The 21,228-nt window shown below is 43.6% G+C and overlaps 1 protein-coding gene across 1 annotated transcript in view; it reads right to left on the bottom strand.

Moving 5' to 3' along the window:
• Nucleotides 1-21,228, bottom strand: part of RPS6KB1 (ribosomal protein S6 kinase B1) — a 526,632-nt gene that overhangs the window by 488,948 nt on the left and 16,456 nt on the right. The window lies entirely within an intron of this gene.

The following is a 21,228-nucleotide window of genomic DNA, read 5'->3' as shown; positions in this document are numbered from 1 at the left end:
TCTTAAAAGAAACAAGTGCGTGCGCACCTCGCGCTAAAAGTGGGAGGGGTGGGGGAGTGCGAGAGCACACAAAGCGTTTCCCTTGCAAGAGCAAGCCAGGGGAACCATGTGTTTGTAAGTTAATTACAAACATATGGTGTCAAGCTCGCTCCCGCAAGGGAATCGCCAGACGTGCACGCGTTGCCATTGAAGGCAATGGAACACGTGTACGTTTTTGGCTGAAAAGCCAAAGCGATTGCTAAAGGTCTTTTGCCTATGCAGCGCATGCGCGCTGCTAGGCGAGACCTAAAAAAGGAGCTGGTGGCCACAGGGAATCTGCCTGCAACCATTATGTTCAATAAACAGATGCCGACAGGAGCAGGCAGCATATAAAAGCCACATTCATAAAGATACAACTACAAAGGAAATTTCTTCTTTTTTTGTTTAGTGTATTCGTTCATTTTGCGTTCTCTAGTTTCACATAATCTAGAGCATTTCTGCTCAAATTGCAAATCCCTTTAGTTACTCTAGCGCGTTTAGGCATGCGTCAGAGGTCTTTTTCTGAGGAAGTAAAGCAACTTTTTGAACACCTTACCGTTTTAGTTCTTTTTACTTATTCTTAGCTAGTGGAGTGGCTGGACACTTTATAAAAATCATGGATTTGGATTCAGAATAATTGTCAGGTAACTGGAATACGTTTTTCCCCAATCATGCACGACTGAGTGTAAGAGACACCAGCATTCTCCTCGTCCAATGCAGTCTCCCCCAAGACGGACCCGACAGTCTGATAAACTCTATGCCTAGATGAAAGTAAAGAAGTACATGATGCCCAGGTGATGGTGACTTAATAGATAAAAATGATCAGTTGCCAAATGAACACGGCAAGCAGTACAGTTGTGTAGCAGGTACAGGATGGTCATGTATGCTCAAATGACGGTCAGCTTGGACCATGAACAATGGACTGATTGGAAGCAGTACGCCATCAGAAGGGCATGCAGGATGTTGTCAACAGTGGCCATCGTGAGGCTTCATGTGCAGTTTTCACAGCTTTTAAAGATGGTGTATTGACTCCGCTGGCAAATAACAGATCTTGCCCAGCGAATCACTGTGCTTCAGAATGGATACAGCTCAACATGATCCAATTTAGCAACACATAATTGGGCAATGCCCACATGTTACTCCTATCCCAGAGGATCGGCATTTGCTACAATTCAGATAAGCATTCATTGAGGCTTTGTTGTAACGTTCACCAGATCAGTAGGTGGTATCAGTGGTAAAGGGGGGGTGGGGTGGGGGGCGAGATCAGGTTGTGGTCCTGTATCTGCTAAGTTTACAGTGGTTGCTTGTCTCAAGCACCTGGGTAGAAACACAAGTCGGGTGGAGGGAGAGAGTCTGTGCACCCGGCTCAGATTATATGTGGGTGGTGCTTGTAGATATACTGTGGTACTTGCACAGGGAGGAATCTTGTTCTCTAGTATGCTTACCAGCAATGGTGCAAACACCACTAACTAAAGTTAGTGCCAAATCTTCATCCACAGCACCAGCTGCGACTTGGACACATCCACTATCTGTGGATAAAGTACACAATAGGACTTGCTTTAATCTCTACAATACTACATGTCCATATGTGACGAGCAACAAAACAGGTGGGCACACGGGTCGAAATTCGAATTGCTGGGATCTGGGCCACAACCATACTCGGGCAGCTCCTCCCACATATTGCAAGAGCATTTATGCGCATAACTTTAAAAGAGGTTTATGCAGAAAAATATGTGGATTCTGTTGCTTTGGATTAGGCAAATGTTTCCATCCATTTAATACAGGTTTCCCACTGTAAATGTACATCAGACGTGACTATTGTGAAACATGCCAATCCAACAATATTCTCTGTGGATGACAAATAGTTCAAAGTGCTCAGTTAACGAAGACCGTATTACTCTCTGCTGACTTTGAATATGTTGAAAGCTTTCAAGCTATTACTTTAACAGGAAGCCGTAGTCTTTCAGTCACTCATTAATTTTTCACACCACACAGTAGCAGCGATACATGGCAACCATGAACGGGTTTCCTCGCTGTGCCAGCTACAGACCAAGTTTACACAGTTAACTACTTAGTCATGTTTAGTTTGGGGTGGGAGGGGCTGGGGGTCATTCCAGGTCAAATACCGTCAACGTCCCACATTCAATTTTAATGCTGGAGTGCTTTCCATGGCAGGAAAATTAGAACATAAAAAAAGTAGGAATCAGCACCGATGTTACTGACCTAAAACCAGCTAAGGCTTTGCACAACGCTAGGCTTAAATATGCAGGGCATCAGAATAATCAAACCAGAAAATACAGGCCGCAGAGGGGGAAACACTTGCGACAGCGAGAAGAGAGAGAGATGCACACACATGGGGCATATTGAGCATCAAAAATACTGCCAGCATTATCAAAATATACCTGTATTGGAGTTGTAAAAGTATGCTGAAAAGAACACTTGGCAACCCATAACTACGCAGCTCTCTTTGTAGTTTTCAGAACAAATTAAGCTGCATTTTACTTTACCAGCACTAGTATATCTCACAAAACGGCCGTCGTCCAACAAACTACACAATGTTAAGTGCAAAGAGCTGTTCATGCTAAACAGTATTAGACATACAAGTGGAAAACGTAATCTTAAAAGTTTAGTTTGAAAACATTTAGTTTGAGAAATAAAAAGTCTTACTTTTGTCTATCATCACAACTTATTACAATGGATTGGCTCCAGTATTAAAACTGCCTACGGCTGAAGTTACAACAGCAAATCTGTCTTGTTAAAGTAACGGTAAAACGAGGCGACAGTCAAACTCGAAACACTTTAAAACATTTTTACAGAAATCACTAAAATAAAAGGCAGGGTGTTTGCATTTACAGAAAGAAAGTGTTTATTTTGATTTAAATTGAAACCTTAAAGGCTAATTTAGGAATTTTTTCAATTTAGTAAAGAGGCTATCCCTTAGAACATTAAGAAACATTTCAAACTGCTATAGAAATGCCTGTGAACAAAATAACTTTGTGACCATCTGTTTGTAATACAAGAGGATTTAGCTAGCTAATAAAAGTGTCAGAAAAATGTTTGCTGCTTCTCAATTAACTATTTTGAAGTTCATTGAGAAGATCATAAAATCAGCTTTTTATTTATTCAAAAGTCTGGTGCTGCAATTTTGCTTTTCACTAGTGCTGTAAAGAACATGCTTTACTTTCTAGTGCCAACGTCGACCGAGCCCATTTTATTGACCTTGAATGAATAAATGCCCTCTTCACCTGCATTCTCCTACACCCTCTCTATGAGAAAATTGGAGGATGCTTTCTGCATCAATCGAATAATCATTTGCCGAGAGGTAGAAGGCATCTTTTAGATCTAAACTAGGAGTGTATTGAAGGGAGGCAGAATCATTCAATTTGTTGGTTTATAGTATTTCAGCCATGGAAAGTGCTTCAATGTTCGGTAAACCTCTTATGGAAATGTTAAAGCACCATAAGTGAACACTCTAAAAACAGCAATAGCTTGGGGAGGCAAGTCTCATCTTCGCCATAAAACTTGGGGGTTCTGTGTTTGCAATCCTTTTCTTAGAGGCTTTCTGTTTTCAAGCAGAATGTACAAATACATTCACAGATTTAATGCTGGTAAGAGTTAAAATAAAGAATTTACTTTCCAATTTGTTAAAAAAAACAAGTACTTGAACATAGAAGCACTAAATCGGCTTGTTCCGTGCTTGCAAATAATGAGCTGAAGAAGCAGTAGGTATAGGTGTCCGTGCTTTAACAGCCACAGCAGGTTTACTAGCACAAGATTATTAGACTACTTAAGGTTTTTGGCCCACTTAGCACTGATTGTGCACTATCAGGTCAAAAACAGATTAGGCAGGATGTAATGGCACTGCCTTTGTGAACTGTACTGGAAATCTTCAATGCATTTCAATGTCTACTCAAATATAGGCATGACTAATCTGAACATGTGGCATACACTGTCAGAGAACAAGACCAATGAACCAGGAACAATGGCAATGAGTTGCAAGAACAAACTGATCATTCTTTCAACTGAAATTCTTTCAAGTTGGTCCATGTGGCTTCTGGTTTTCTCTCGACAAGACTACCTAGAAGAGAAGGCTGTGCAATGTTGCCGAATCACCTCTCCCTGATGCTATGAAGAGCAACGTCTTCTAATTGGTAGCTGTACCTCTACAACTTCAAGTTATGCTTCTCGCCTTGAGCATGTGAAACTGGTAGTCTACGTTTTTCACCAGATTATCCAATGCCCCCATGGTCCAGGAATGCATGAAGCATTAGGCCTCTGAGCTCCTTAAATATATCCTCAACACAATGTTTTAATCTGTGATAACTCATACATAATGCTAATTAATATTATTAGCAGTTAGCTAGGTAATACAACCAAAATACAATTCCGACAACATATTACAGTACGCCAACAATTACTAAAACATTGAGCCACAGTTCTGAAAGGTGGGTGGCATGTAGACATTAGGGCTGCGCTGGTAGAATACTATTTTCGTGCACTATAGACTGCAATTCAGTTACTACTTCAGAGAAAAGACAGAAGCTCACAATTCCAATATCTCCTACAGGGTGAAAGGATTGAATGCCAATTTATTGTCTTCCAAGGTTGATCTCTTCACTTACAGCCTACCAAGGAATATACAAGCTTCAGCAAGTAGGGGGTTAGCCTTAGAATCCATTTTGAAGTTGCCTATGCTCACTTTTAGAAGCAATCAAGCCAGGCGGTTAAGACTAGACTGTTGCTTTTGGAGGAGATAATGACTGAATTGCTCAATAAAACAAGCATTTAGAATGCAATAGGTCTCGCAACTCCAAATTTTAGAGCTATTGGCATTGTAAATGGCAATGCCTTAAAAAAAATTAAGACACATTATTATTCACAATACCAAAAGCAACACCTATTGTATTGCATAGCGCGTGTCTGTTACTTAAATCCTGCAATGTAACCGTTGTCTCTGTGCCATGAGTCCTCAAAGAACACTAAACAGTCTCAGCTCTGGCCCTCTCAAACTCACATGAAGAAGAGACCACTTAAAATTCTACAAAAAATGTAAATAGATTCACCCAGTCTTTTGAGGTAACTGTTTCCTTCAAACCTGCAGTGTTTGCACTTTTATTTCACGTCTCCATTTCTCCATTGAAGCCCTATCCACTCCCATATGAAAGCAGTCAATGGAGACCGTGATTTAGTCTATACATCTTTGCATCCCCCCCTTTGTACTCTATCCCCGCACATCTGCACACAAGCACGCCCCCCCACTAGGAATGCATGGGCAAAAGTGCTCCCCACAACCATGTGTACACTACTCAATAGTGAGTGAGGAGCCATGCAGGGGTAGGCGTGGCTCAGCACCTCTGCACACAAGCACGCCCCCAGGAATGCATGGACAGAAGTTCTCCCCACACCCATACACGTGTGTACCCTGTACACTGCTCTGGGGTAAGTATTAAGTCATGCAGGGGTAGGTGTGGGTCTCCACCTCTGCAAACAAACACGCCCTCAGGAATGCATGGACAGAAGTGCTCCCCACACCAATACAAGTGAGCACCGTGTACACTGCTCAGGAGTCTCTGCACACGAGCACGCCCCCAGGAATGCATGGACAAAAGTGCTCCCCATACATGTGTACACACTACTCAGGGGTGAGTGAGGAGCCATGCAGAAGTAGGTGTGGGTCTGCACACAAGCACACCCCCAGTAATGCATGGACAGAAGTGCTGGCCACCCATGCATGTGTGTACTGTGTACATTGCTCTGGGTAAGTCATGCAGGGGTAGGCGTGGGTCAGCACCTCAGCACACGAGCACGCCCCCAGAAATGCATGGACAAAAGTGCGCCCCATACATGTATACACACTCCTCAGGAGTGAGTGAGGAGTCATGCAGGGGTAGGTGTGGGCTAGCACCTCTGCACACTAGCACACCCCCAGGAATGCACGGAGAGAAATGCTGACCACACATGCACGTGCGTCCACAGTTCATGGGTGAACGAGTGCCGAGCGGGGCTCCTCACACTTCGCAGGGCAGGCGTGGGTCAGCCCTCCCCGGTGGACATGTAGCAGTACTTCACACATGCACACCTGAGCGCCGCTCTCGAGGAAGAAGGGCCGCATTGCCAGAGGGTGCCCTCGTGTCCGCATCCCCAGGACGTGCTGGGACCTGACCTCACGCTTGGCACTCGGCTGTCTGTGAGCCATTGTTTCTTCTGCCCGCGCGGGATTAATCTAAAGCGGACAGCTCAACGTGTCCTTGTGACTGTAATGAGTGGAGACAAGTTAGCGGGTGGGGGAGGGCCGTGAGGGGGAAGAGCAGGGTGAGGCTGGTGGGGGAAACTTCACAGAGAAGAGCATAGAGCGCGACCGTGAGGAGAGAGCATAGGAGGGAGCAAGGTGCGAGGAGGGAAGATGCACGAAGAGAGAGGAGTGTGGAGAGCTGTGAGAGAGATGTGTGACCGACGAGAAAGCACAAGTGCACGCAGAGAGCGAGGATCTAAAGAGACAGCATGGGGGTGAACAGAGATCAAAGGTGTACAGAGACTGCAAGCTGTGAAGAGACAGCGCTGTTAACTGTTACATAGGAAATTAACACTTTAAATTATATATACACACAACTAGAAACAACCTCTTGTACCCTAGTATAGCCTTGTCATCCAACGTGTCTTAGTCTCAAAGAGAGGACAGTCAGAAGAGGAGAAGAATGAACAACAAGCATTGCGGGAAGGCAGGGGGCCATCTGTTTTCACTCAGGCGCATGTTTATATTTGCATCGTGCTTTCACTTTAAGTGGAAGCGCGATGCAAAAATAAACACGCGGCTGAGTGAAACCAGATGGCCCCCTACTAAAGATAAGAAATTGCTTTGCGACAACCACAAAGCAAACAAGCCAGTCCAGATGGGCTGTCTGAAAAGGAGAACGGGCAGGGACTACAAAACCCCGTTTCCAATGGCAGGCCACCGTTTAGCATAAACGGTGACGCAAGCCAATGAAAAAGATGGGCGGGGCTTCAAGTCCCCTTCTGAGATCTCGTCTCTTACTTTAGGTCTCGCCGAGCGAGCGGTGCATGCGCTGCACCGCTAGGGAAGACCTAAAAACTGGAAAGTGGACCAGAGTAATATCCAGCACCACTTTTTCTCAGTGAGACACCTCTTTTCAAGGTATTTGCATTCCTGACCCTTTGAGACGTAAGCATTCTGGTGAAATTTTGTGCTAACAAATCCATTTACTGGTAGAAATGTATCTTTTGTGAACACCAAATATGAATTCAAACGCTTAAATAAAAGCATCCCATTTCTGCTTCGGTACACAAATAGCTTAGTCAACTGGGCCAAGAAAGATTACGGTTTTCCTACATCCGGCTCTTGGAGGGATTGCTTCATGGCGCCAACATGGTGTCTACGAGGACATTACTAACCCTCATCACAGAGGTCTTTCTCTAAGGGGCTGTTGCTGGGCCTCATTCTACATGTCCTAACCATGGCTGTATTCTCCTATAAATAACTGAACCTGCAACTTCTCAGAGCTTGGTTGTATACACCGACTACAGAGTAGTGAGATCAGGCCACATCAATGAGAAGAAAGCGAATAAAGAGTTACTATAATTTAACTAGCAAACGTATTGTTATCCTTTGAATTCTGCCCTCAGGTCACCTATGGTACCTTCACCAAGTGATATGCCATGACCACTTTCACAGAACAGATGGACAAAGCACTCTGCCATTCTAAGGAGAGCTGTATACACAAGACTAATTTTAAGGAATGTTGTTAAAAGTATGTTTTAAAAAAAAAAAGAAAGAAAAAAAAAATAGTTGTTCCAGCGACCTCAAAAACAATGCACTTTTCAACTCTTGGCAGACACCTACTCACCAACCAGCCCTCAAATTCTTCAAACTAGATAAATGTGCCCTTCGTGAAGATAACTGGATATACCGCTGATAACATTTCAAGAATGATAAGTTTTCACAGCACTTGAACAAGTAGCTCTCAAAATAAAAATAGATATTAACTCCAATAAAACACGGCTGAATGGCTTCCTCTTTTCTTTATATGTAGACAGCATGAAAGGAAAGAAGTTTGTAGAAATTCAAAGGCCTTAAGTTGTTAGTATGTTTAAGTAATTTGAACACTAACAGTTATTGTTTATTCAAATGACGAGCCATGAAACAAAATGTGTAGTTAAAAAAACATCTTTAGTCGAGCAAAAAAGTGTCAGAAAACTGCGTGTCTGACAATTTAACAGGAAAACAATCCATACGTTTGAGTTGGATTAGCCAACTGGTTACCCCTATCTAGGGACAGCTTATATCAGAGCAGTACACAACAAGTATTCACCAAATAATGTGGCTATCTAGGTGACTGAGAAGGCAAGATTTTGTACCATGATCACTAACTTTTATAACAATTATTTCTTTCTAAACTAAAAAAAAAAAAAAAAAAAAAAAAACAAGGAATATTGCCATTACTCCATTATCAGAGTTCTAGGCCATACCACAGTAGCCAATAATGGCTCTGTGCACATTAAAGTATAGATTTTATAAAGCACCATTACAAAGTACCCTGCTCTTTGCCTTCAGCAATATTTTAAGTATTTATATAGTGCTGATCCAGCTACTAGTCAACAGAGCACTTTACAAGTAACAAGGGAATTATGGAGAGTTAGAAAAAGAAAAATACAGAACAGATAGAAACTTAGTTCAGTTGGGATTTATAGACTGAAGAGGTGTTTTAAGTTTTTCTGGAAAGGAAGAAGATTAGGATTTAGCTTCATCTGCTGCGGTCAGATTTCCACAGTTTAGGGGCCAAGAATAATGCCAAATTTGATGCTTCTGGCTTTAAGGGATTTCCAAAATTAGGCTGCTTTTGCCTTGCGTTTCTCAATTTCCACATGTGAGATAGAGTTAGAGTGGGGGTTATTTATTTTATTCATTTTGAAGGTTTTATATAGCGCGAACAAGACCCTTGCGGGTATCAGATCGCTTTACAAGGTGAATATAGGAAACAACCAGAGATAAAGTAAATAACATAAGGTACCGTACAATCAAGAGTCGTATCACCACTTATAAACATTGTTCAAGTGAATTTAGTCATGAGGAGAGATTTCACTTCTATTTTTAAAGATGCAGTAGAGGGAGTCTGTCTAGTTTCTGGGGGTAGTGCTTTCCAGATCCTGGGCGCCATCCCCGAAAAGGCTCGGTGGTACGTTTTCTTCTTGTTGAATCTTTGTGGTTTAAGTAAAAGGTTACTAGCACTTCTGGATGATCTGTTGCCACATGAAGGCACCAATTTCTGTGCTACATAGCTAGGAGTGTTGTGATGTATGGCTTTATGCGTCAAACATGCGATTTTTAGTTCAATTCTGGCTTTGTGAGGTAGCAGTTAAGGGATCTGAGGTCCAGGGAGATGTGAGAGTTTCTTTTGGAGCTAGTAATAACCTGGGCGGCTGTGTTGCTTGAAGCTCTCAGCGGGCCGTGGAGGATCTAGGAAGACCGCTAAGAGAGGCACGTCCATATTCCACTCTTAGGATAACTAGTGCTTGTACTGCTAGCTTGAAGTCCTTTTCGGGCAGGAAGGGTTTTAGTTTTCTCAATGTGTTCATCTGAAAGTATGCTCCTTTTGTAGCGCCGCTGATGTGTTTATGCATATTTAGGTTTCTGTCAAGCATCACTCCTAGCGATTTCGCTGAGTCGATGATCAGAGGTTGGCAATTGAGTGCCATTAGATGTTTCAGCCAGTTTTGAATTATGATGACTTGGGTGGGAGGAGCGAATAGGAGGAATTCGGTTTTGGTGGTATTTCGTTTTAGATGCTTTTTGGCTAGCCTGGTATGGGTCTTTTCAAGCATTGAGTTGAGCGATTTGATGTCTTCTAGTGAGTAGATCTTTAAATATAGTTGTGTATCATCTGCGTACATGTGATACTGTATGTTAGAGGATTTAAGAATTTCGGTGAGTGGTTACATGAATACGTTGAAAAGTGTGGGAGAGAAAGAGGATACCTGTGGGACTCCTAAAGTGACCGTGACAGGTTTGGACAGGGATTAATAGACCCTGAATCGTTGCGATCTGTTTTGAAGGAACAAGGTGAACCAGTTTAGAACAGAGCCAGATAATCCCATTCTGTGTTTCAATAGATCTAACAAGTTGTCGTGTTTGACGGTGTCAAAAGCCAAAGAAAGGTCGAGCAAGGTTAACAAGCAGGCTTCATTTTGGTCCAGGATTTGTAATGCATCATCTATTATGTGGGTCATAGCTGATTCCGTACTGTGCCCAGCCCGGAATCCAGACTGGTATTGGTTGAGGAGGTTGAACTTGTCTATGTGTTTTCCAAGCGGAGTGTGTACACATTTTTCTAGTAGTTTGGCCAGGGTAGGGATGTTGGATAATGGACGGTAATTATTTAAGTCAGCGGGGTCAGCCATTGGCTTCTTTAGGATGGGGGATACCTGCCCAGATTGAAGGATTTCAGGGATTATTCCTTGAAGGAGAGAAGTATTTATAATCTTGGTCCACAGAGGTAGTAGCAGTGGAATGAAGTCTTTTATGCATTTTGAGGGAAGAGGGTCTGAGAAGTGGTTGGGGGGGATTTAAAGTCATGAGCATTTTGAGTGAAGCTTCTTCACTTTAAGTATTCAAGGAGGACCAGACGGCATTATTTTTAGGTCAACCTTTGTTGAGCTGTGGGGTGTGAGTCCTGGAAGGGAGGATGAAGTGTCCATGTGTGTGTGTGTGTGTATGCGTTGAGTAGGTCCTCCTTTATGTTTTCCGTCTTCAGAGTGAAGAGGAAGGCAAACGCTTCGCAGTTAGGTAGTGAGTCTGAGTTGGGATTGGGGGGGGGGGGGGGGGGGGTAGGTGCATCCTTAGATTGGGTTTTGATTAGATCGAATAGTCTTTTGGGACTATTTTTAGCTTGGTCTCATTTATTACTGAAAAAGTCTGCTTTAGATCGTCTGATCTTTCTGTAGTAGGAGTTTCTCTTCGTTCTTAGCAGCATGAGGTGGTTGGCGGATGGAGCAGATCTCCATCTTAGCTCCATTAATCTTAGGGATTGTCTGTCCTCATCGAGTCTTCCATTGTACCAGGGTTTAAAGTGTTTTGTGGAGACTCTTCAGTTGTAGTGGGGGCGACCTGGTCTAATAACATGTTCATTGAGTGGAAGTAGTGGTTGGTCAGATCTTGAACCTTTGAAAGACCTGTAGAGGAAGAAGGATATTGGAACTGGAGGTTGAGATTAGGTCAGCATCGATGTTTTTCAGATCCCTCTTCCAAGATTTAGTTCTTGTGGGCTGCACAGAGTTAAGTTTTACTGAATCGTTGATGAAGAAGGCGATGATGTAATGGTCAGACCAGTCACATGGTAATATAGTGTCAAGCTGAATGGATTCGGCCTTAGAGATGACGAAGTCAAGGATTGCGCGTTTGTCATACATGGGGCTGTTACAGATTTGGATGAAGTCCAGGTCCAAGAGGAAGGCTTTGAGGCTATTGACCGCTGAATCATTGGGTCATTCCAATGGAGAGTGAGGTCTCCGAGAAATATTTGTGTGTTTTGTTGTCCGGCATTAGTGGAAACAATGTCCATGAGATGTTCGCTGAAGGTGAAGTTATCACCTGCTGGATGGTAGAAAGTGTGAAGAGAACAAATTGGTTTGTTATTACTAGTGATGTCTATGTATAGGTATTCACACAAGGTTGATTATTTCATGTTTGATGCATGCAATCTTTGAGTCCTCTCTAACTTAAAAACGCTGATAATCTGCTTGACAAATACTAACGTTTATCCCAAATGTGTGCTGTTATTTAATTATAAGCAGAAAACTCTTGCAATACAAAAAGAAATACATTTGTAGTAGTTCTGTAACAGCATCTGGACTCTAGGTCTGGCAAAAATTAAACTAACCTAATCCTTGAATTCAGACCAATTGCTATAAAAAGCAATGTAAAAAACAACAAACTTCACCTTTTCATAGGGTATGCAGAAAGAGCAGGCATCCACCATAAAATGTACCTTCCCCCACCAATAACATTCCACTCTCAAATCCAAATCATGGCACTCAACCTAAGTCCTGCAACTTGACTCGAATTCCTCCCATTACCTGATTTAACCCTGGTTTCCTAATTGAACACCTAAATACCCTACCCAAAAGCTACAAGTCAATTCAATACTAAATGCATCAATAAAAAGATACGTTCCAAACATTTGAAGCACCCTCTGGACCACCATCCGTCACCAACCTACCCGTTCACAGCACTACCATACAAAACACAATATACAAGAATCCAGTCTGTATCAAATACCACATAAACCATCTCAATGAGAAATCACAGCACTACCAGGTTGTGACAAACTGCAGATGTTTGCTATATAAACGACAAGTAACATGAAGTCATTAGTTCGTTTAGTGGCTATAATGCATCAAGAACATTTAGTTTCAGTAATAAATATATGGAAAATTTGTTGGAGTAAGTATTAGCTTGTGTGCTTATTGAAGCTATATTTTGAAATACACCGATGGCATTAGAATGTTCATGTCGTGAACTCCATGATCTGAAAACACCTAGTTTAGTGTAACATCCTTAGATTGCTTTCCTGTGACAAGCGTAGCATGTTTACAAATAAGATGTAGGTATTGTGCTGACGTCTTGGTGCATATATACAAAGCATTCTATGCATTGAGCAAGGGCTTTGTGCATTCAGAAGCTGCATGTTCAGAGAGCTGTCCATTTCGCATGTAGTTATTATTAAGATGTGGCACAGGTGGTCTGTAGTTTGGTCACCTGGCCTGGTATTGTGTGGTAAGGTGTTTGCATTTGCAGTGCACTTGTGCACACTTCTTATATTCCATGCCTGCACTGATAGTGTGTCGAGAAATACACACACAGATGCTGTTTATTATAGACCAGTACACCTTTTATATTCACGGCACGCTTTTATACTGGGCTGTACATTCTATGGCTTAAACGTTGTGCACCACAAGTAGCGCTTCTTGGCCTGTGCAACCTGGAAAGAACACCCCATTAAGTTAGCTGTGGGCTATAAATGTGGTGATGCACATTCTGATGTCAATCACAGATGTTTACATGAGCATTTTTTCTTTAATGGTAGAGTACCAGTGGATGGATAGTACACACAATGAAAGCTGGGCTAAGCATTCTTTACAGGGCACTCCCGTCTCCTCAATATAGACTGCAAACATTGGGCAGCATGAATTTCAGTCAATTACATGCTGTAGAGTATACGAGGTCTTATGTTGAAAATTTGGAGCGGTGTCCCACAAACTGCATACACTCGAAATTGTGATTTGCCCTTTCAGTTATGCTTCCTAGGTCAAGTATGATTTCCATGAAAGGTTGCACAGGAGCATATGAAAAGTGATGGACGGAATGCTCGAGGTAATTACTCAGACCGCAACCCAGTCCACTGTTATTTTGCACAGCATGCCACCTCAGTTTGGACATAGCCATATGAAAAATCAGTCTTGATCCTGCTTAAATAGAACAGGCTAGCCCAAACTGAACTGGAACAGAAGCAACCCAAGACCGGTTTCTACCTTAAGGCTCAGTCAGGTATAGCTTGGGTGCAGTGGTTCAGTGTGCACGAGACCCCTATCTGGGCATACCAGTCCCACTTAGGTCGTCAATCTTGAAGTGAAAGATTGAGTGCTTGAATTAATCTCAGCCATTAGAAATTACTTGGGCTGCATCCCAGTCCATCGTTATTTTGCACAAAGATGGAGCATGTGGTTTATACTGAAGTACACATGGTCACTTCCGTGGCAGGTTTATTGTACTGTAAAAAGGTGCACATATATGGCTCTATACTATGCTTTTCATTTAAGTAGGCAGAAACCAGTCTGGGGTTGCTTGCGTTACCATTTGGAGAAGACCTGGCCTTGCAGTTTGTGTTTGACTGCTTTTACTGGAGCACGATTTAGACTGGTTTGCATCGGGCCGATTTGTGTCTAGTATGACATTGTGGGCAAAAAACAATGGCATAGAAGGCAGGTCTAATTAATCATCAGTGGCAGAGATGAATCATTTATTGAATGTTGCAGCGAGCACCTTCCAGTGCACATAGGACTGAAAAGGTTTGGCATTTTTAAGTGTTGCCCATTCTGAATTATGTGTTTAGCCGCTGTACAGCCTATGTAGCTCATCTAGAGCTGGTGATGCAAGCAGGTTAGGTTGAATAGTCAGTGTATTGCAGTCTGGGTGGTTTTAGTATCCTCACTGATGTTTACTTACTAATTTGACTCAACTGAGGCATTTAAAGTTTAGATCGTTTGTCAGCAGGCAGCTCGTATCCATTTTGGAGAATGGGTGGAGAGAACAGTCACCTCACCAACTCCTCCTCTAGTTGGTCTCCATTTTTTTCCTTCATTTTAACCTATTGAAATAAAGCTAGTTTTAAACCATAAAAATGAGCTGTGTGTGGTTTTGTTGCTTCATTTGGTGAAGAGTTTTGTATAAGTGGCACCATGGCCCTGTTAAAGAGCTGAATGGCTTCCATAATCAACCAGAACACCTGCGAGGGAAGAGCATCAGTCAGAATTGTGGGAACTGTCTTGCTGACAAGTTCTTGTAAAGAATACAACACAGTGGTAAGACGTGCCTTGCCCTTTTTTAAAGTCTCAGCTGGGCAGTCTTGAAGAGATGTGCTGCGTTTAATCTGTGGGCTTCCGCCTGCCCATAACCTTCCCATTTGCTCCCTCCATAGTCACTCCCAAATTCTTTCTCCCAGTATGTCTGTGGCATGGATGCGTCATGCCTCTTCCCTTCCACAGAGCATGGACCAAGTACTTGTGTCCATCCACCGCTGCTGTTTAGGGAGCTACTTTTTTCTTTGTCTTGAAGTACATCCTACGAGTGCATGTGTTTTTGCCCGCTTCGTCTTCCTTATCCCACTATTTTTTCTGATGGAATTTTATATAGCATGAACACCACACAAAGGAACTATTGGAGAGTTTTCGCTTTTATAAGTGTGATAGAGACACAATTTCTAACTATTGCTTAATAGGCAAATGTAGAGGCCTGTGTGGCAGAGATGGCTTTTCATAGACTCAGTCAGCCTGCACGTCCCACTGGAGAAGGACAGCAGCATCACAGTCTTGCTCAAATTTAGGGCACGTGTCTCCAACAGGAACGGACAGTATACACAAACTCCCCAAGTCGATACAATCAATATGAAGCAGAAGCAATTCTGTTCCCTGCACCTTGGACGACAATAAGGTCGCCCAGCAATTTTGAAACAGACTCATAGCGTTTGCGTTTTCTCTCCCTTTCCAAAGCTCTTAGTGATCCACCCACCGGGCTACTGCACACGACATCCGTGCCACTTAAAAATATACTTACACAGAGATTAAGTTGTTAGGGCCTTTTTGACCACGGGCCCACCTGTGTATTCATTCTGTTTTCTCGGCTATGATTGTTGCAGATTGCTGGAGGAAGAACTGGTCAAAATAGTGAGCTTTTGAGGCACACTTATTGCAACTGGAGCAACGTAGTAAGGGGGAGGGAGGTCATATTGCACGCTGGCAGCTAGTCCTAGAGCAACAAACTGCCATCTGCCACATTGATGGAGGAGGCCCGCCTTGCATGGTTGGCGACCCATAGCAGAATCTATCCGTGGGGAACCAAGTGCAGCAAATTGTTGCATAGACTATGCCAGGGAACCTTACAACCCCAGGTTCTCCCTCGTATACTAGGTCCTGATGGACGGGTTCCGAGTGATCCCACCCATATAGTGGAGAGCTTCGCAGAGTACTTTGCGGACCTCTATACCCCGAGAGAGCTCCTGAAGGAGGATGTGATCCATCGCTTTCTAGATGATCTACCGCCTCGCACCCTCTCTGAGGATGTGCAAACAAAACTGGAACTGCCATTTACCGTAGACGTGATTAGCACAGCACTAGGAGGATTGAACTCTGGTAAAGCGCAGGGCACTAACCGGTTCCCATGCGAATTCTTTAAGAAATATATTTCCCAGCTTGGGTTGCACTACCTCCATGTCATCGAAGAAGCCAAATTCAGGGGCTATCTGCCGAGAGACTGGCGCCATGCAGAAGTGGTAGTCTTCAACAAGCCAGGTAGGCCGCCAGACCAGCATGCCTCCTATCGCCCCATTTCACTTCTGAATGACGAGGCTAAGATACTGGCCAAACTACTGGCCAATCGCCTGAAGCCATACATCACTACCTTGATCCATCAGGACCAGGCCGGCTTTATGCCACAACAGGCCATGCGGCACAATATCCGGTGGGCACATAACGCAGTAGCTGCCAACCGGGGAAGGGGTGGGGGAAGGGGGGGGGGGGGGGGAGAATCCGGCGGCTAGTTGAGTATATTTATTTGAGCTTCTGGACCATCTAAATATGGGCCTGCAATTCTTGGCATACATCAAACTACTCTATACAGACCTCAAGGCATCAGTACGGGTGGCGGGGTCCGTATCCTCTACATTTTCAGTCTGCAAGGGCACTCGTTAGGGGGTGTCCCCTGTCACCGTATCTCTTTGCAATGGAGCCGCTGGCAGCGTGGGTATGACTAGATGCACAGGTGGCTGGGTTCGAGTGGGACCATGGGCTCTCTGAACGCATTACACTATACGTGGACGATGTCCTCCTTTTTCTAACAGATGTCAACAGGACGGGGCCGCGGCTCCTCGGTATTAGGCAAATTTTCGGTGAATCATCAGGACTACATATGAACCCAAGCAAATCTACGCTATGGGTGTTGGGAGAGATGTTGGAATTGGGGTTCTGGGCCGCAGCAGTGCTTGTGTTATCAGACGGCTGAAATACTTTCAAAAAACTCCTATCTGACTCGCCGAGTGTTGCGTGGAACAGGAATGTAGCTCCAATTTGGGCCCGGACGAGGGAGGAGATGAAAAGTTGGTCACATTTGCCCCTTTCCATATATGGCAGATCAGCCATTTTTAAAAAGGTGTTCTTACCTCACCTGTTATATCAATTGCAGAACCATCCATACCCAGTGCCCCCGTCGTGGTTTCGTCAAGTAAACTGGGTGCTGGGGCAGTTTCTGGGGGGGGGGGGGGGAGGGGGCGGGGGGAGCGAGGGGCGGCCAAAGTGGCACTGACGACCTGCTTTCTGTCCACATACCGTGGAGGGCTGTGGCCACTTCCGATATTCAAATCATATTATATGGCTTCACAGTTACTGGTACTGAATGAATGGTGGTATGGGAATCGAGAAGACCCCGCCTATGCAGTGGAACAGAGGCTAATGGGCCGGGCCATGGTTCATACCATTTTATTCTCTGCATCACTGTGCAATTCTCTATTATCGGCCACCCGGGTGGTATTTCAAGTATGGAAACAATCCCTTCGTAGAATGGGCTGGTGGAATAAATTGATTAGGGAAACCCCACTATGGCATAATGGTCAGCAACTGCAACTAGCGGCACTATCTGGATTCCAAGGTTGGGACGCCATTGGTATATCCACTTTAGGGAACGTAATGGGGGGCGTCATCCTCAAGTCCGTACAAGAGCTTCAACGTGAGTATCACAGGCCCAAAACTGAGTTCTATAAATACCTCCAGTTTTGACATGCTATCCTCCCGATAATTGCAGGACTAGAGGCGCTTCCTGAATTCAGTCCGATAGAGGCCAATGTCTTTATGGGGGATCTCCAGGATCAAAATAATTACAAAGATTTATCAATCCCTGGCGACACAATGTTCCACAACGCTAGATAGACTTAGAGAGGCCTGGTAGGAGGATGTAAGCCAATTAGATGGGGACGACTGGACGGACGCGTTGACCTCTCCTGGAGGAGCGGCAATATCGATAAGACTACGTCTCATTCAGTTCAAATATCTTCACTGGTCCTATTACACGAGGCTCAGGCTGTGGAGGGCTGAGCTGGTAGCTTCTCCGCTGTGCCCGAGATGTGGTCGGGAGGAGGGATTCCTTATTCATACCATCTGGCACTGCACAGCGCTTACAAAATTTTGGAAAGGGGTGCTGGCATGTTTGGCAGAGGTACTGGGGTGGGAGCTCCCTTATTCACCGAAACTGACAATTTTACATATCATGGAGGATATTGGGGGTAACATCTACAAGAGGCACTTATTGTTACTGGGCTTGACCTTAGCCCAACGAGATATAGCACGGCTGTGGAAGGTGACGACCTCACCTTCGCTTTCGGTGTGGAAGAATGGGCTGGACTTTAACATGGGGTTGGCGATCCCGATATTTCAGGCCAGGGGTTGCCTGCAAAAGCACCCCAAAATCTAGAAGAGATGGGCAGAGTATAGGGCCATGGAACTGGACCCAATCCCCCCCCCCGATTGATTCCCCTGTATCTGCTCCGATTAATAGTCGTTACAGTTGAGTGTTGGAATTGTAATGGAGGGGTGGTTCTGCCAAATTTTGGATTTATGGTAATGACCATAGTGTGGCTGTGTGCCGGTGCAACTGGAGGGGAGTGAGGGGTGGAGGGTTATTATGCTGGTTATGTTATGTTGAATCTTGGATACCGTTGACAAAATGTTTTGTAAAGTAATGGTCAAAGGCAATGACTTGTAATGCTGGATATGGCAGATGCTTTCTGGTTTAAGGAGCACTGCGCTGTATATGACTTTTGACGCAATAAAATGCGTTTTCAAAAAACAAATAGTGAGCATAAAGGAAGGACTTTTCCCTGAGAACTGTCAATTTCAAGGATGCCACAAGGCTATCGCCGCCGCTATCCGAAGAACAGAATTATTTGTTGTGAGAGATTGCCTCACTGAAAAATTCTCTTTCATTCAGAAATAAACATTTGTCTTTTCACATACGCAACCACTAATTTCCCCATATTTAAAACGGCAATTGTAGAAATGTATTTTGGGATTTACCATTAAGGAACATGAAGGTGCACAGCACATAGGAATATTAGTTCTCACCATCCAAGTACCTTTTTGAGGTCTCGCCTGAGCAGCGCGCATGCGCTGCAAGACTTATTGTAAGGGGGCTTCAAAAAGCTGACCACACGCTCGTGCGTGCGTGGCCTATTGCTTGCGGTTACCCGCACAGGCGCCATATGTTTTGAATTATCGTGCCCAGACACGGGTGAGATAATTCAATACATATGGCCTGGTGCTGGCTCTCGCACGCACGGGCTTGTTTTAATTAGCAGCAGGGAGCTACCTCGTGCCTGATCTCCCTGTAACCTCACAGATTTTTCAATTCACGACTTCTCCTTCCATTCTGCAACACAGAGGCAAGTTTCTCTTGGCAGGGTCTCCGCACGTTCCTGCTACGGCCTGGCCCTTGCCTGGCCATTCCAATGAGGGTGCAGTTTGAGTTTTCACAGGTGGCACTAAAGCGTCCTGAACACCCTCCACAGGCTAAGGTTTCAAGACCTTATCATCAAGAGTGTACAAAGTTAACAATTCTTAAAAGTGCGCGTTTCATTTTAACAAAACATTGCAAGCTTGAAATGCTTGCATTTGTAATAACAAGGTCTCTAAAATAACAAGCATTTGCAATGCAATAGGACTCGCAGTTACACGAGTTAAAGCTATTGGCATTGTAAATGACAATGCCTTTTATTTAGGTTTTTAAAATGAAAACTAAAATAAAAGGCATTTTTATTTGCAATGTCAATAGCTCAAACTCACGTAAATGCTAGACCTACTGCATTGCAAATGCTTGTTTGTTTTTGCTTTTCACGCGGACTGTTCAATGTTATCATTTGACTGCAGGATTTTGCAATTCTTTAATACACTGGTGCTTACTGCTCGCACCCGAGAATGAGTAGGAAGGAAAAGGATTCAGTCTGATATGTTTATAGTTCTTCCACTAAAACCAAGAAAACAAGCAAAAATCACAGCTCACCGTCTTAAATTGTGTGTGCTGTGGCCACCTGGCTAAAAGACATTAACAAAGCCCATAGCTCTCACATAGCCAAGACCTATTCGCCCTGCTAATACTTGGTAATTAGAGGAGTTGCAGCACTGTAGTGGAAACACACCAGTCTACAGTGTAAGAAGGAGAATAGGGTGGCAAAATATTTTTGGGTTATAAACCATCGGTTTATTAAAGGTGTTGCCTCCTAGAAATTATTTTAATGGGGAGGTATGCATCTACAAGAAGAATTTAAAATATGAGAGACAATGCCCAAACAAAAACACAAGGTGCACATACATATGTGACTAAGTACTGTTATATTATCTACCATTATAAGGAAATCTAAAATTAAGAACCACTGGCTATAACAATATCAAGTAGAAGGAACTCACACACACTATTTTAGCAGCCTTTGTTTCTTTCGTAGGAGTACTTAAACATGTTATTGAATCAATAAATAAACAGCATATATTGCTACAAACGCTTGGTGAACCAACAACTAATTGCCCTAAATGAAGAGCATTAAATTACATTAATTACAGCTTGAATAGAAGAAAAGCACAATTAATTACTTATTTGGGTATTGAAGGGTAAAGGGTGTTTTATTACCAAATACCATGGAAAGGATGCAACGTGGAAAGGCCATAATAGATTTATATTAAGTAGGCCTAGGCGGAGTCCCACATAAAAAAAACTCTGCCGCACTCCGGGGAGTTCGACAAGCAGCAGAGAGAGGTAAGTTGCCCTGCTCACACTGATTTTTAGCACTGGGCGCTTGCCCCACGCTGTAAAATCTGCACCAATGGCACCAAGTGCTGCGCAAGTGGGCACACCTTTTTGCCGCTCGAGTAAATGTTCTACTGGAGCAGCAGCTTCCTCAATGTGAGCAGTAGGAAGCGACATGCTGTGACTGCCCGCGTTGATAAATCTCGCCAGGAGGTGGTCTAGCATTGGATTTTTCTTGCTCGCTTTCAGTAACTTGATGTTGGTGAGCCACAAGAGAGGAAAGATCCGCTCCGCAGAGTATTTAAGAACTCCAGCATCTAAGCGGAGTATGAAAAACTCCACAGGCAGAGTGACATTCACCATCCAGGCCTAATATTAGGTAGCAATAAAATTGAACATTATACTAAGGAAGTGAATCTAGTGATTATACGCCACAAACTTTTACACAAGATCTCAAAGGGTAAACAGGACCATAGAACAGTTTGTGACACTAAGAAATAGCATCAGCATGCTACTTTAGAGAAATGACTGGCCAATTAGTCAGACATCAGTTGATAAGGAACTGCAGAGATTAAAGTTCAAAAACAAATATTTATGAGCAGAAATCCTACAATGTCTGAGACACATTCAATAGCAAAAAT

This window comes from Triturus cristatus, chromosome 3_2, assembly GCF_964204655.1.
Source record: "Triturus cristatus chromosome 3_2, aTriCri1.1, whole genome shotgun sequence".
NCBI classification, from domain to species: Eukaryota; Metazoa; Chordata; class Amphibia; order Caudata; family Salamandridae; genus Triturus; species Triturus cristatus.
The sequence above is the reverse complement of the archived record's forward strand: the minus strand, read 5'-3'. Positions and strand labels throughout refer to the sequence as shown.